Source organism: Syngnathus floridae, chromosome 1, assembly GCF_059516105.1.
Source record: "Syngnathus floridae isolate MCC-2025c chromosome 1, RoL_Sflo_1.0, whole genome shotgun sequence".
In the NCBI taxonomy this organism is placed as follows: Eukaryota; Metazoa; Chordata; class Actinopteri; order Syngnathiformes; family Syngnathidae; genus Syngnathus; species Syngnathus floridae.
This window is the reverse complement of record NC_142413.1, coordinates 22,701,125-22,719,327: the sequence shown is the minus strand read 5'-3', so window position 1 is coordinate 22,719,327 and position 18,203 is coordinate 22,701,125. Positions and strand designations below refer to the sequence as shown.

Sequence of the window (18,203 nt, the reverse complement as noted above, 5' to 3'; positions counted from 1 at the left end):
AACAACCCAAAGAAATTCAGTGCCGCAGTTTATGTGCACTATATAGTGAAAATCATTGAGTGACAGCTTTTAATGTAACAAATAACCAGACTTGACCCTTTAGTTCTCCCTGAATTTGATGGTTTTTTTTTTTAATAAGGCGTTTTATCGTGATGTTCATATTTTCTCTCTGTGCTGTCATTTTACTGCTTCATTGTCGTCATTTGCGTTTTTGTTGTCTTTGTTTTGATTTTATCTTGTTCTATTTTCCCCATCTCCTTTTTTTCATGTTTGTAATACTCATGAGCTTTTTGGTTTCCACCTGTTCTCGTCAGCCCGGTTCCTTGTTTCAACCAATCAGCTCCATCCGGCTACTCATCTCTTGTCCAAGCGGCGTGCCTCATTGTCTCCTCAGTCTGCTTGTACACATGTAGCTCCCTGGTTTCTTTCCGCAATTTTCGGTTCATTGTTTCTGACGTATAACGTAAGTCTTGTAATGTTATGTTCTCTGCATTTCTTTGAGCATATTTTTTTGGACATTGTACATTCATTTTGGGTTTCTCCCATTGTCCTATCTTCGTTTTTGAAAACCAGTTATTCGTTGGTGGGAACTAAACTCGACATAGGTACACACACACAGGACAAAAAAAATCATACATGGTGTTAATAAATTATAAGATGACTAAACTGAAGCCTCATTTGACATTATGCATGAAGACAAGGGTTAACTTGACTATTTTTGTCTTTGACACATTTTAATCAACAATTTTAAGACATCTGAGATCTATGACTTAAGGCAAATTGGGAATGTCATACATTTTTCAAAATGCCATAACCTTTTGTTGTATTACTATTTTTTTGATAGACTGACATTAATGAGAAGAATATGCTAGTTGACCTTTACACCTGAATGACAGTGTCTCAATATGTTTGTAATGGTAGCTTTCCCAGAGGTAAAACTAAAATGTTAATTTAGTGTGGGATCTAGAGCGTCTTCTAGTTAACAACCACACACTCGTGTTAAGGAATCCACATTGCTGTCCAGATATCCTAATTGGGGCACTATTTACTCTTACCATGCCGTAGTATCTTGAACAACACCATGGCTACTGTGTACCCGACAGCTTGGAGGCTCGACATGCTCAAGTCTACAAATTGTACTGCATGAATGACATATCAAGCACAATGGCAGGTAGCCTAATGTGGGAGGCAGAGGCAGGGAATTCCTAAAATTCCACTCTGTTGGATTTCTTTTCTTATCTGTTGTGAACCAGCCACATCCCCCCCTTGACTCCTTGCTCTAAATATATGAAATGTGATGGGAATGTGTGCTAAAGGCAGCTTTGTGCATGCGCACGTGGATTTGACAAGGACCAAGGACAGAAGACTTAACAAGCACCAACAGAAGCCAGAGAAGGCACATAAACAGCGCGTCGCTCCATTATGACGATATAGATTTTTGTCTGCTCGACTGTAATTCAATCTGCTTGACTGCTCTAATAACACACACTGACAAAACCTGAAAAGGACACAAAACAAACCAACAAACTTCACAGTGTACAACTGCAATACATAACAGTATGGATTCTATTTCTATTCCTGTTAATTTGTCAAAGTAACAGCTTATCACGATGCATGCTTTAGTATACCTTCTGCGCTAGTCCTTGAGTTTTTCTTGTCACAAAATAGGAATGAAGTTGCAACAGTGCTTGATTTAACAGAAATCAAAACTATCCAAGAACTATCTCCTGTGTTTAAAAAAGAAAATCAATCCCACCCCAAATATCTTCCTCATAAACTCACAACAATACGGCAGTGCCTAAAAGTGTGAACACCCCAAAGGATGTAAAATATACATTTTTGAAGCTCGAACAGTCATCATACATGACATGGACGTTCCGCAAATAGGAAATGTGTATTGCAGTTTTAAAAAGTTTCAAAGCATGCATTGCATTTATCAAAAGTCACTTTTAAAACTGCTAACCCTTTCCATCTACAGTATAAAATGGGTAGTTTTTTGAAGGAGGAATGAAATGGATGCTACGGACGGTGCTACCGAGGCAGATAACCAGCTAACCAGCATGTTTATATCAGTTTAGCTTTTTTTTACCAATTTGATGTTGTGGCGAAGAGCAGAGAAGACGTCTGATTTTGAACGACATTTCGATTACATTTAGAAGTTTTCTTTTTCCAATTTTTTACATTCAGAGTGTAGAAATAGATTTTTATGTAATTCTAACAAATCAACCAACCATCAAATGACAATCAATGCCATCCATATCATACTTTATCCTTTACAGATTGATAGAGAGCCTCAATCTTTGTTTCTACACTTTTCCTCGGAAAGTACAATATTCTTGGTAGTAGTATCAATTGTGTGTTTTGCTTTTCTCACCAAACTCAAACTTTACCTCAAAGCAGCATGATGAAAATATTTAGCCTGTTTGCCGTCAGGTTCCAGGAATGTGTAAATGTGAGCGTGAGTGCACGGATTGATTGTGGAGCATGCTGCTCTATCAAGAGGACATATTAGCTGAGTGACAGAGTGAAATAGGCCAAGGTACTCTGTCTTGGATGTCACTTAAGGGTGCATTCTGCTAATGTACCCAGCTGTCCACTTCCAAACACATCTCACAGGAGACTGCAAATGTCCTTCGTCAGTCACTTTTTTGCAGCTGACATTGGTTGTACAGTCATAAATAATTACAAAGATTATTTTATTAGAGGTAACATGCTGGGTACTGGTGAGGATGTTAGCTTCACAGTCTGCCTTTATTCCACATTCCCTCACCTGGTGTACCTCTTTGCCCAAAAACCACTGGGATTAAGTCTAGTTTACCTTTGACCCGAAACGATAAGCACGATGTATAATGGATTATTTTATCCGTTCACTTGGTGCTTGCCTACCAGATAGAAAAGTTGCTTCATAACATCAAATATTCAGAGAATTTTATCATCCAAACAATTGTATACTTTTGCACAAAGACTTAATCATAAACCTTTGTCTGTAAAATAAGTTTCATAGTATATCTTCAAACAAACGCTTTCAAATCTTGAATGGCTAAATTAATGAGAGAAATTTGACCTCTGATGAATAAATTAATCTGGTCAGTTTTACATCTTTTCAAGATTTCATCTTCTTTAATCTGATCTTATTTGGAATTCTTAGTGAACATATTAATTCTGTAACAATGCTTGATCTGAACATTCGCAAGCGTGTCCTTATCTCACCTTGCATGTTGGCCGCAAAAGCCCTTAGCAGCAGCCTTTGTTGGAGTGTTCGCATGTCCACCAACACTTGCCTGAAGTTTGACATTTAAGAGATGTAAAATGACATGTGACATGTTCTTAGTGTCGATATACACACGTACGTACATAGAGGAGAACAAAAAGATAACAGCGAAAGCAGCAGGTCTGCACAACACTGCAGCAGATAAGATTTCAGTGTGATTACATCGTGTCAGTCACAAATGATCAGATGTTTGGGTTGTCCAAGCAGACAAAGCTTATATTATCTATGAACCCCTTTGGCGTCTCTTGTATCTTCAGGTTGGATATGAAATCACATCAATATTGTTGCCTTACTTATTACTGCACAGCACTCATTTAAACTTTCATTCTTGCAAGAGAATCAAATGTAATTTCCATCACATGGAGCCAAGACTGAGATGTAGCTTCCGTCCATTAATATGAAAGCACTTCAAGTATTAGTACACCAAGATTATCATTAGCGAAAACTAACAGAACACCTAAAAAATAACATTGAAGAGAAATGAAAAAAAAAATGAAAATGCAATATTATAGATCAACTTCAGGGTTTCATTTTGTATTTGTATTTGTATTTATTTCTGTATTGCTGTACATCCGTACAGAACAAGGAAGGTCAGACAATCACACGAGGATCATTGTGAACTTTTTTCACAATATTTGTTTTTTAAATGATATATTTGACAAATACTGCACATTAGAAAAGCTAAAACTATTACTAAGTTAATAAAAGCTTAACTGTAACAAAGCATTTTCCACAAAATCAAAACTAGTAAAAAACAAATAACCTTCTTTAAAAGTTAGAGAGCAGACATCATAATGAGATAAAATCCAACTATATTGAAAAATCTGAAACCGTTATACCTCTGTTGAACGCTTCCATTCCTGAAACCATATTTGTCTACTTTTACCAAGCGAACACCAAAATGTGGTCATCAAAGTGTAGTAATTACGTGACTTTGGAACATACTATCACGACAAGAAGAAAATGTTAATAATCTTTAGTTTTCAATCACTTCTTGGCTGATTGGCTCGAACAAATCAGGTAGTCTAGTGCTTTATAAAATAAACACTATCTGAAGTTGAAATTTACCTTTTTCTTTATTGAATGTCTTCCTATTGTTCAAGTTAAGTTTTATTTATGGTTAACTGTCCATTTAACACAAATACATACAGAATCAGTGCATTCCTTGAAGGAATCTTGCCCAGGATAGATGATTATCATTTGACCCAATTGGTGTGTTTTTTTGACCTACTTATTGGGGTTGATCCTCCAGGCTTTAGCCTTTCTGTTCTTGGTAGGCGTGCACAATAGCCTAGCGCTTTGATATGCATGTATCGATTGGACTGATACACGACTCTCTGCTGACCTATAGCATATAGTAGTAGATTCATGGAAGCTGTCTGCCTTGTGCACGTCACCCAAGCTGATAAAGTATATTTTGATTTCAAAGACTCCCAACTGTGTCTTTCAACCGACATTGTTGCTGCTGATGATTTTGTTGCCCCTTAACTTTTAACGGCTTTCTAACGGGGTTTACAGCGTTCTATTGGATGGATTTTCAACCTGTCTGTTCATTCAAAGGTCGTGAGTTCATTTCACATCAGCAGGTAATGGAGTTGACAGGGTTCATCTGGGCTGTGTTCTTAAAGCCTGAGGGGAGCTGATCTGCGTCGTCTGCAACCAGCAGCCAAAATCATCCTCACAGCTCGCTCGTTTGGCAATAAGTAGGACAACCCTTGGGGGGTTATTAGATTGTTTATGTGTGCAGCTATGGACAACATGGGTATGGGCAGATTGGAGCCCTGTTGTGGTATTTTGCATTGTGTACATCACCTTCCAGAATGATGTGTCTACTGAAAAGTTGATGAGACAAAATGATTCTACTCAGTAGGCAAAATTATGGCAAAGTATATCAGATTGTGATGTGACCAGACAAAGAGGACATTAGAATTGTGGTTTGTACGACTAAAAAGGGCAGATATATACAATAAAAGAGCTTCACCCAGACTCGCTGCACATTTAAATGTGTGAAGCACAGTAGGGAGTGGCCATTCAGGGCTCAAATTAGAGTCTGATGAGAGATTCTAATGATGCTGCTGCATGCTTCAGTCCACATCCAGAGGGGCCAAATATCCAATTAAATCACTCTCTCACATTCTCTATCCCGCTCTGTCAGATAATTACTGGAAAACCTGCATGTAAATTCAATTCAGGAGAATACCTCTGGAGAAGGAGCTCACAATAACACACCCAAATGTTGTCATTGCTCTGGAATTGTCCCTGAGTGGATGTAATCCATCATATTATTGTTTGATGTTGCACATTTTCCCATAAAGAGATGTTTGAAATGATTTTACTGCACTGAGTTTCAATGTGCTCAATTTTCAATGAAGTGTGATTGTTTTCCATGGTTACACCTGCAAACTGGGATCTGTTTGTCCAGAGAACATGGTCTAGCTGTGACATGATAGTCCAAAATTGAACTTGCACACAACCAGTTAAAAGCAATATAGGTTTCAATCAAACCTTCCTGCTGTTGCAGTGTGCTATGAACAAATAATCATAGTTCACAAAGCTCTTTGTTCGCCGTAATGTGTCGAATATTATGGCGGTCCACGCTATTTCTTAATATTGGTACTGTTGTCATACAGGCAGCAATCACGAAGTATTCAAGCACCAAATTGTTTTAAAATGTATTATTTTTATATTTGAATTGTTTCCCTGCCTTCATACAAAAATATTCGTTAAGAACAGTTACAAATTTCCAATTATAAGAAGCAAAGAGGACAAACAAATGGCCGTCTTAAACGTTTTTTATATATGAGTATGAAGTGGACACCTCAACTTATTAAACATTCGGTTCACAAAAGACAAAATAGGTGTAGCTGAACTATGGGCCTTTGAAATCTTGTTGACTCACACGCAAAACTAAGACCTAAGTACAACTAGGGCCTGCACTTGGTCCTGTGATCCCCATTCATGACTTGTGTCAATGTCAGGGAACAACTTCCAAGTGGATTTGGTCATTTCCGCTTTTGAGCTTGCCCAACTGAATGACATACTACATATTTGAAGCATGAATCCATAGCATCAGACCATTAGAGGCAAGGTCAAGTGCCTCTGCCCACAAATAGCCTTGCAGATGCCACAGATCGCAATAGACTGAGACTCTTATCATCTTGAATATAGCATATATGATGTAGGTGGCATTATTTTTGCCATATTTAACTGATGCCGTCGTCATGCTTTTTAAAGAGTTGTTGCCCCCATTAAGTAGAATTCTGTGTACATTCTCACATCTTCTCATCAATATGTCGTTCATCGTGATTTGTGTTGGTGACGCAAGTGCTTTCACTTGGTAACATTCATAGTGCATGGCGTCACTCCTGTCTGCAATAGATGCTCCTGCAGTCAATTAGTATTATTTAATTGTGAAGGTTCATGTGTGGTAGATGACACAAATACCGTCTGGTGTACTGCCACTCACCCATATTATTGCAGGATGATGTCAGTTCCCGTCATGACTGTACTCTATTAACCCCACTCACACACCTATTATGATATAATGCTAACTACTCGGCTCCTGATTCTGCCTTTGCTGCCTTTGTCAGTTTGTAATAGGAAGGGTTAGCATAGCAAGGCAAGATCTACGAGTGATGTGCAGGAAAGTTCAGCCAGTGGTGCCACAACAAGATTGAGGGCTATACTTTATTTTCTGACCTTTCACACTCTGTCTCTGCTATCAGTTGTGTGTACAAACCGGATCCGGCCGCCAGTCCAAATGGTTCCAACGCACAATCTGTCGTGATGATATTCAGCGGCTCATCCAGCCTCTCCATCTTTGCGCTGAGATGATGCATCAGATGTGGCAGTGCAGCCAAGCACTAGCTTTCATTACTATACTGGAGCTCTTACTAGTATATATGCGCTACGGGAAGATGTGACCTTTATTATCGTAGTAAAGCATTTATCAATGGCTAGCTTGTCTGTTAAGGAGACCGTTCATATTACTGGTGCAGAACTGCATTGTTTTTTTTTTATGAAGAGAAAATTGTAAATTGTGCTGTATAATAAAGGTGCTGTATCATTTCAGAACCTTTTTTTGAGCAGTGTTAACATCCAAGGTAGAAAAAAAGAGACACGGTTGAACAGACAACCCAAAGTCTGTCTATTTTCCTACCGCAATCTTAGACAGACACAAAACCACATGCTGAGAGTCAATTAACATAACCCTGCCATAGAGCTGCACTACGCAGAGATACAAACAGCACATTTAAATTCAGGCAACCTGCAGGCATTCAGATAAAGCCACTGTAAGAAGTTGCACAAACTACCTACAAATATAAAAAGTTAAAACAGCCAGGGGAGAACTTTTTTAACAGCAGGTAATGGAGGAAGTGATCTGTATTTCAAATAATTTAGAATCATGCTTCTTTTGGAAAAGTTTTGCCATCTTACCAAACTTTTGATTTGAAAATGTTTTTGTGTGCACAGTTTTAATAACAGTGACTCCAATTGTCAATGTTGTGAAGAATCTCTCATAACACACGATGGCTGGGCAATTATAAAAACAATAATCACAATTATTTGGAGTGATACTGAAATCACAATTAATATATATGAGTATGTATACATTTAAAAACTTTGCATTTATTCAACTGCTTAGTTTTACAGTTAACTCCGACTGCAGTGGAGAGTGCTTTGAAACGCTTGAAGTTGAGATACAAATTCATCAACCTTAGCCAAAATATTTTTTTTCTTTGGTTATTATGGTTGTGAAAAGCCAAAATCTAGATCAGCAATAAATTTCTATTACTGCTCAGCCCGACAATAGAAATACTTTGTACGTCAACATCAGATATTGTCACTGCTGAAAAATGTTATTGATATTATTGTAGATGCTTTTTGCATATAATATAATATGTATATAATATAATAAAGATATAATTTTTTTCACATAACTCTTGCCTCATTTTTTCCAAATATCACCAAAATACTGTATCATGAGCTATTTCCATCCCTAACTTCCAATCGTAAAAAAAGTACCATTCTGCCTTTTGAAACTTTGGCAAATATCAAAATGCAGTTTGATAACGATCAGTTCATGTGTTCTTCCTGAACTCAGCTGGATAAGCTACATTTCTTCTCTCGTCTCTGTGTGACGCACGTAATGGCTGCAATTGTAGAGCTCACGCAGTGACCCACACAAGGCTCTTGTCCTGCTGCACCTGGCTAGCTGTACAGCAGAATGCACTGCCTTTTAGGACTTGATTGCTGCGTTCACTGTCTTTGCTGTCTTTTCATTGTGTACACACCAGAGTGGGACAGTAGGAGGGAGCCATTGTGTCCTTGGAGAGTCATTTCCGCCTCAGTGGAGATGGGTTGTGGCATGGAGCGCTTCTTCGAGTGGGCAGAAGTGTCAGCTGTTAGCAGATGGATATAACTGTTGTTTGCTTCATTTCAAATATAGTTTGTTCATTAACCTATGTCGCAGGAAGGCAAACATGTTAGGGAGACTGGGGAAAATAATTGTGCGCATAATGATTAATTTGAATGGATTCAACCTTGTTACCATTTTACTTGGTTGGTCTTTTTTTGCTTTTATGTTACTGAATAACTTCCTTGTAGAGATTATATACTGATAGATCAACACAATAATATTGATTATTACAAAATAATTGAATTAATTGATCTTTAATTTTCCCCACGATCAATCAAGCAAATGTACTCAAGTACTGTGCAGTATACTTCTAAAATTTATGTTGATTTTCATTTCTTGTCTCTACATTTTGTATTACGCATACATATCAGACTGCTGTGAAAAAATGGGGGGACAGAAATTAAAGTTTTCATCACAGTTTTGCCCAGTTGAAGGTATAAAATTTCCACTGTCCCAATTGTTTTGAATGCAGCATTCCCCCTAACATAAATTTCAGCGATGTCCTTAAAGCACTGCCTCAAGGTCTTGTTAGAGGAATCTCAGCACGATCCTAATTGATTCATACCATGTGGGAGGGAATGAAAAATGCAACTATAGTCAAACGTCAAATAATATTACCCTTAGTATACTGGGCCTAATGTAATTAGGGCCTCTGTGTCCTTTTTTATTCTCTTGGAAATACATGAATATCGGATTTCAAAAGCCCAAAGCTCTGCCATCAGAAAGCAGAGCAAGTGCAAGCAATTTGAGATGGCTTTATATAGTTTTGTAGTTTATAGGAAATGTCAATGGCAAAGTCCATCTACACCACGGTACTGATACCTTCTGACTGGTTTTCTGCTCAGGTAAAAGGGAGGCAGACTTTACGGTCACTGTTAAAAGATTCTCTCACCTACATGAAGCATATTCCACAAAAGTCCCAAAATCATTGGAGGAGTTTGGGCTTGCCGTGCAGACACATCTTACAATATGCACTTTGACAAGTGTTGCCGTCCCGTGAGGAACACTTCATGGCATGAGAAAGTAACTAAACAGATATGCTGTGTGCCAGACTGCTCTGTCCAACAGACTGTGTGAAAAGCCTGCATGTGACATGTGCTCCCCACTGGGGCCACGGGGGAAGGCTGACGATTCACTCTGAATTTGCGTTTGCACACATCATCTGTGTTAAGGACAAAAGCGGCGGATTGTATCGTGTCTGCTTCTATTGCTGCCGTTAGGTAAGGAATAAGATGGAAAAACTGATCATTGTTGTCTATTAGAAATCTACGCAGGCGGCCCTGCGTTGCATTTTCATCCTGAACTCAGAAAGTGACTGAACCTGTTAAAAGTGTTGCTGTGGTGTGAAATCACAGCAAATCCTCTTTTGGTGATTTTCCAGATCACCAGTGATGGCTGAGTCATGTCTCTTGGCACCTTGAAAGGATAAAAAACACTCACACTCTTTCTATCCCTTGCACAAGTTGGAGCTGAGGTTGAATGCCAGCCATCCATACATTTTCTATTCCAACTGTCCTCATTAGGGTCATACATTGAAATGGAGTTTATCCCAGATGACTTTGGGCGACAGAGGCGGTAAACACTGGAACGGATCACTTGTAAGGCACAACTGATCTCGTTCATCTCTTGTTTTCATTGAACATAGTATAGTATCGTACAGAACATAGTAGAACTATGTGAGCTGCAAAATAATTGGAGTCAGTCAGCCAACCTCCAGTCCCAAAGATGATATTGGAGGTGTTGATTGAAACTGTGTTGCGCTATCAAAAAAAACAACAGCAGCTCAGATTTTTCTGCTGTGAACTATGCCTTGTACAAAATATCTGTAAAATATGATGACAGTTAAGAATTATTAACCTGCATGATCTCTAAAATACTTGAAAGATAAATTTTCTCGATATAGTGAGTTATAGAAATATATAGCGAATGTCATTCTTTGATGGGAAAATGGATTATCAAGTTTATTTTGCAAGACAACCTAAGACAATTCGAAGCTCAAAGGAGGAGGATGCTCCAATCAGTCACTCATGGTAGTAACCTCCAAGATCCCCTCTTTGTGGAAGCAAACCTAGCAAGTTGCCTTCTGCTTTAATCATATGGAAAAGAGGGATTATTAATGTCCAGTGCACATTCTTGCATTACAATAACAATACTAAGAGTTACAACAGTAATTATCCATCTACCCATTTTCTATTGTGCTTATTCCTCAATTGGGTTGCGGTTGAGCCTATCCCAGCTGGCTTTGGGCGTGAGGCGGGGGAAACCCTGGACTGATTGCCAATCAACCACAATCATTCTCAGTATAATTATGGTAACAACGCCAACTATTGAAATGATATCATAGTCATGCAATAATATTGATTTTAGCAGTGACTTCGAAACCTTCTTTTCTGCCTTGCTCAAAGAGATCAAGATTTAGATGTGTTGCAAAACCAGACGAGCTATAAAAAGTGCTCAAATTATTGTAAAAGTATCAAACAATGTTGAATGTGTACAAAAGAACAGGATAGATGCAGGGTTGAACACAACCTATTCACTGAACAGTGTTTGAACTTCATTTTCTATCCCAAAAAGGGATAACTGTAAAAGAAATAAAGCGGGAGGTTCTCATTCAGTTTCCATTATGTTGTTTTTCGCTGTTCCAGTTAGATGTTCATCTCCGCTAAACATGGGGATGGAGCAATTTATGGAAACTGTTTGGAAAATGACAGAAAGTTGTGTCTGACGCATCCAGTGTTGCATGTCTAGCAGATATTGTCTCAAGAGAACTCTGGTGTCAACCTTTGCTCTACTTTTAATTGAAAAAAAAGACCTGCTCCCATAGAACTGCTTCCATGACCACAGATAAAATCACATAAGCAGATACCATTGTTTGACAGTTAGCAGTAGTGGACTCACTAATGCTATAAGGGGAACAGATTTTCACCTGTTTAGCACTTTTCTAACTTGAAGTAACTTGAAGCACTTTAATTCCGTCTCCTTATCCACCCACCGATGACAGAGCATCTGGAGCGACTGGGGTTCAGTATCTTACTCAGTGACACTTTTACATGATCAAGATTATACCAGTGACTCTCAGGTTGAGCGACGACCCTTCTCCCACCTGAGCCATGCCGACCCTTTATTTTATAGCCTGTGATTTACCCAGTTGAAATCCCATTTAGTGAACGTGGGATTGGTTATCTGACTCTGCATGTGCCCTGTGTTTGTCTGGACAATCAGACCACGGTAGGCTTCAACTTCCTGCAGCCTTGTATAGAAAATGAATGGACAGTTAGCAGTGTCTACCATGTGTGTTCCCCCCATGAAATTGCACAGTACAGTAAGTAAAAGGCTTTCCCACTCACGTTGCTAATGTTTACAATAATGCCCTGAATGACCCGTTTAAGCTCTGACCATTGTGTATGACTTATGGACACATCAAAATATGGACCATAAGTAACCTAAAACAGCTATGCAACTCGATTGACACCCTTGAAAAGCAAAGTAATGTAACCTTTGCATTGTCTCGTATCTGACATCTGCCTTCTTCAGCTAAGCCTAGAGAGCCACTGAGTCACTATAATAATTGGAACAATAAGCACTTTAAATCCAAAATTTATGTTTTGTCCATTTTACCGCTTCATCACATTGTTGTAGTGTGACCTTGATAGTGAAGGACACGCTTGAAAACTTGGTTGAAGTGTGAAGTGCCTGAGTTGCTTTTTGCACTTCATGTAGTTGCGAAACCAGCCTGAGTGCGTGCACACAAAAAAGTGAGCTAAAGCACTCACTTGAATGCAGAGGCTTTGAGCTCTGGTTGCCCTCCTGAACAAAACGTGACATGTAGCACTGATGCTTGTTGTGTGTGAGGATTCTTGGTGCCGAGACATTGACCAAAGTGATGCAGGAACACAGGAGACCTCAACTTGAGCTGCAAGGAATAAACTGGGTGAAAGCTGAGCAGCCTACATTATATCTACCCAGAAATTGACTAGCAAAGTGAAGCATTCCCTATCAGCGCTGTGGAAGCTAAAATTTCTTCCCCAGTTGTCATCCACGGGAATACCCGAAACATTTGTCAGAGAATCAATTCTAAACTCCTGAAGGAAATTCGATTGTCAAGATTATGAGTATGTCTTCAATATTGAAAATATTGCACAAGTAGTGGCGGTAGCACAGCACTACTAAACAATGAGCCATCCATTACCCATATCTGGGATACCCAACCACTGGTCTGCGGGCCTGGGACCGGTTTACAGGCCATCCGTGAAACTAGTCTCAAAATACAGTTGCAAATTTGTGTCCGCAACCCTCAACAATTTCACTTAGCAGCAGTACTGGATACGTAAACATGAGATCAAAGTAATATGGTCACTTGAAAAATATTTCTGATGTTATTCACAAATATATAAAAGTATCACCTTGATCATGATTGGCCAAACACATACCGAAATTGCCGGACTATAAACCGCACCGGATTATAAGCCGCACCAGCTAAAATTCAGGGATATTTCAGTTTTTTTCTTACATAAGCCGCACCGGACGATAAGCCGCACGTGCACACGAGTTTTTTTACAAAGAAAGACAGTACATAGAAAGCCTTTTTAACGTTTTAATAACATACATGAACATGTCTTTCTAAACATTGCCTGTGACGCAGCAGTAGTACCGCAGCAACGCGGAAGTGTGCACGCGAGTTATTAGCAAAGAAAGACTGGACACAGAAAGTTTTTTTAAAGCTTTAGTAACATACCTTAACATTTCTTTCCAAACACTGCCTGTGACGCGGCAGTAATACCGCAGCAACATGGAAGTAACACAGCAAAGTCACTGAGACGCGGCGGTAACACAGCAGCAACACGGTAGCACAGCACTAACAGGGCTGGTTAAAAAAAACATACCGGTAAAAGTAAAAAAAGAGCCGTCTTCATCTTCCTCCTGTGCACTGAAACCATCGAAGTCTTCCTCCCTAGTGTCCGATTGGAGTAGCGTTAGATATCATTCGCCTCACACTTTCTTAGTCTCTCTTTCGTCGTCGCTTTTATGCATTTCTTCGAGTGTGAAGAGGGTCTGTTCATGCTAATCTTATTCATGCACGAAGTGCTAAATTACATTAAACTAGCGAGCGACACGTATAGCTTAAAAGCGGCATCGTATGCATTTCTTTTGTCCCCCATAATGACGGTTTGTGTATAAAAGCTTCCTGTCTTTGAGTGAATGCGGGTGTGTGCGTGATGCGCGAGACGATCGCGTCTTCTTCGGCGCACTATCTCTTCTTCGTCTGTCTCGCTCTTGCTTCCTGCTAGAGCGCCCCCTAGACGCCGGAGGTCGTAAAAATCCATAAGTACGCCGCGCCGCCGTTTGAGGTTCAAAGTAACCTTCTGAATAAAATGCATTAAAAGTTCACATTCAGTACAACTTGTTTTTGGTGAGCAAAATGTCAGAAGAATTGAATTTAAATGCTGATTGATTGGGTTTTAATACAATGCAGATGGTCCAAACAGCGCCACTGCTTTGTGTAATCTCTGAGTGATATGGCAGAGTAAGAGAAAGGGTTTAGAGCACAGGTGTCAAACTCAAGGCCCGGGGGCTAGGTATTGCCCGCCACATCATTCTGTGTGGCCCGCGAAGACAAATTGTGCATCAAATTCGTGTCATTACTAGAATTGCAAATTGTCTTCACTTTTAATAATATCTTTTTTTTAAATATTTGACCAGTTTTTACTCATCTGATTTGAAAAAGAGTTATTTGTCAGTTTGTTTTGTAGCTTTTACTGTACATAATAGTGTTAAGAATAAAAGTGATCAAGTCATCACAAAAATCACAAAAAAAATCTTATATAAGCCGCACCTGACTATAAACCGCAGGGTCCAAAATTATGGAAAAAAGTCACGTCTTATAGTCCGGAAATTACGGTAATATAATCCTGAACTTTTCTTCACATTTTCTTTTCATTTTTTTTCCTGAGGAAGATTATTTTTACTAGTTCCAGCCAAATCTGATTTATGAATCAGCAACTCGTTAAGATCAAGTGCAGCCTTCCCCATAAAACATAACTAATTAGTAAGCATAAATGTAAGCGTCACAAAAACTGAACAAAAATGCAATATTTATTACAGGAGGTTTTGATCTGTGAACTTGTGACCTCTTCACTTGTAGCCTCTTGCAATTACAGAAAGTCAGTGTGGGTAGTTTGAATGTAATGTTTACACAGTAGGCTGCATCACTCATTGGCTTTAATTACGATCAAATTCAAGTCTGTGCGATGTTCTAGTTGGGTGAATGTGCCCAAATTGCTTCTTGCAGACAGGCCGTGCAGCATATATAAACTCGGCCCAACTCCCGGTTGTGTAAGACGCAGACTCATTTTGTCACCTTCGGTGCTGCAAAGGGCTGGTGTGAATTCAGAGTGCTGTGCGTTCCCACATGTCAACCCAGCACTGAAAATACAACTTGTATTAAAGTCCAAAACCATCGATCGGAATACTGTTTTCACGAGCAAGATGACTAACCCTACACCACGCACCTTGCAACACTTATTACTTAATGACTAAAGCGAGCTGTACATTTGCTGCAAACTTGTCAGCTCAGCTTTTCCATTTACGTTTTTATTGTGATACCAATATGAACATAGGTTTAGTATCAAGGCACTGCTAACAGCCTTATATGAATTGCAGAGAGGCTGTTCAACATTGTAATCTGATAGCTCCTTTTATGATAATATCACATAGTGAAAGTTTAAGATCAGCACGTTGAGCATGGCATCAATTTGCGGCCAGGCGGGTTAGACCAAGTCTTGGTAATTTAGCACCCGGAATGTTAAACATCTTTTTAAAGTTATGTATTTAGAAGCAGTTGTAAGTGGTGTTCTTCTTACTCATACTATAGATGGCCTTCTAATAATGTTTCATAGCATGTACGTGAATCATCTGATAACTAGTTGAGAATATAGAAAAGCATTTAGGAGGGTGCAGGATGGCGAGCCACCTCTGTTTCAAAGATGGCGGCTTTCCACCTGCATCCAAGTGACACTTTGACAGTACCAATCTCGCCTTATCTGTCCTCTTCCTCCTCACCGCTTCCTCTTTCCACACACATTACCCTTACCTTCCATCACCACTGCCTGAGCCATTTTCAAAGGGCTGCTGTGATAAGTGTGTTGAATTAAAATGGTCCCCTTTTAATTACTTTCCATATTGGGTCTAATCCAAAGGTGCATGCATTCTATACATTATGTATGTTTCAGTTTAGACTCCATGAGGGTTAAGCTTGCCTTAGGGCAAAACACAAATGCAATTAAATTGATTATAATGGAAAGGAAGTGTTGGATTTTGGTCCACAATTTGGGAAGCACGCTATCCGCGCCTCACGGCAAAAGCCATAGCCAATCACCTGTTATCCAATTTACTCACCGCATGCTCGTTTTATTTCTTCAGTTTTAGGAAATGGCTAAGACACCGAAACAAAATTTAGACTTACACAGGTTGGTTGAGTTCAATCACAATTCTTGTTAAGAAAGCTCTGTTTTCAGGAAAGTACACTACAGCGCTGGGCCTTTCGTGCGACCATGCTCAAGAGCAGAAAGTCTCCATTCAGAAAAGGCAACATTCAAGGTTCTTTGGTCAGCTTATATTCAGTTGCACATGCCAGTGTGGGCCGAGTTTGATGGGTGATGAGTCAGGGGGTGTGGCAAGTTCGCAGGAGAGTTTGATTCCATGGGAGTGGGTGCTGGTTCAGTGAGAGCTGGTTCCGTGGGGGTAGGTGCTGATTATGGGCGATTTGGTGTGTGTGGGGGGTGTTGTTTTCCATCCTGTCTTTCGGCCTTGGCGATCACCTTTGGCCGGGTTCTTGGTTGTTTACCTCCAGCCGCTCTTCCTTTGGCATCTCTACCGGTTTTATCTCCAAGTGTCCTTCCTATAAACCATTCTTGCACATACATCCACTTCGCCCACTGTCGCACATCGCCCATTCATCATTCTTTCAATTTTGTCATTTTGTACGGTATTATGTGAGCTTTTGGCTGTGACATCATCAATTTATTAATGTTCCCTGACTATGCAAAGTTTGTACTCATCACTTACCATGTTTTTGTTTGTTTGTACTCATCACTTACCATGTTTTTGTTTGTTTGTTCTTTTGATACTCCATGTACTTGCTTACGTCATCATATTCTTAGTTTAATCATGCTTCCAACAATATCTTTTCTTTCTTAGGCAAAATATTTCCCTCTGTCCAGAACATTCAGTAGTAATCGAAAACTGGCGTCTAGCATTAGTCAAAACATAAGATATAATCAAGTACTAAACATTTTTAGACGACTTTGGCAGTGTCCGTGATTTAGAAAATCATCAGGCATGCATTAAACAGTTCCTTGAGGGTCATTAAGCAATTCAGGCAATATATTAAAAAACATTTGTTATTTCAAAGTGCTCAGAAATACATATCAGATCATAAAGTTATAAAAACCTTTGTCATTACCGCCTATCAAAAATGTCTAGTTATGTCTTCTTTATTCATTTGGTGTGTAGGTATAATTATATGCTTAAAATGTTTCTTTTATTGATTTAATATGTGAATATACTTGTCTGCTTATGTACTTTATTCAATGAGGTTTGAGCATATCTGTTTTTGTAGCTAGGCAGGACTTTTTGTATTTCGACCCCATTCCTTCAGAAGCATCCCCCCCCCCCCCCCACACACACACACACACACAATTGTGAAGAAAAACAAAGAGAATGAAAGGGAAACAATAAAATGTCTCGCATCGTCATCATTATCTGAGAACATGAAGTTCATTATTTTCCAAATAATGACGAGAAAAACAATGTGCTTTAATTACAGTGATGCCTGTTTTCTTGCCATGCTTACAAGTGTCGTGACTTAGAAACAAGCACGGCGAGGACAGCTATGATTGTAACTCTGATTGCACTACAACAATATCTCGTTCCATATTTTTGATTTATTATCGAAAAAAAAACCTGTGTTATTTCTAGTGATGTAACACAAATTTACCTGCATGTACAACACGCTGATGTGTGCAGCTGAATTACCTGTCCTTTGTATCCTCAATGCACACATGGGTGATTTGTCTTTTACTTTCAGGAGACTGGCAGATAAGAAAATAAATGTAATACGGACTAATTACAGCCAAAAGATTATATATTTGCTGAGAGGTCAAAACATACGCACGCACGCACGCACGCACGCACGCACGCACGCACGCACGCACGCACGCACGCACGCACGCACGCACGCACGCACATACACACACACACACACACGCACGCACACACACAGTATCCCGACCACTCACTGCCACGCTTTGTAGAGAAAGCTAAGACACGCTGGATGTATTTCCATGGATGTATTTTTTTAATGGCGTAAATACAGTTGGTGGCGAGGGGTGGGGGTCTCAGATAGCAATAATTGAAACTGATAGCAATTTGAACACAATGGCTCAGTGGATTACAGCAATCATCATGTCCATGATCATCACAACACCACGGCGTGTACACTGTGTAAGCAAAATT

The 18,203-nt window shown here is 39.4% G+C and overlaps 1 long non-coding RNA gene across 1 annotated transcript; it reads right to left on the bottom strand.

The window, feature by feature from the left end:
- Nucleotides 1–12,498: 12,498 nt before the first annotated feature.
- On the bottom strand, nucleotides 12,499–13,615 carry LOC148404643 (uncharacterized). Its single transcript, XR_015861211.1, has 3 exons — nucleotides 13,574–13,615; nucleotides 13,426–13,450; nucleotides 12,499–12,603 (listed from the first exon to the last, which is right to left on the bottom strand). It is a non-coding gene; the product is annotated as an uncharacterized LOC148404643 (long non-coding RNA).
- Nucleotides 13,616–18,203: the final 4,588 nt, after the last annotated feature.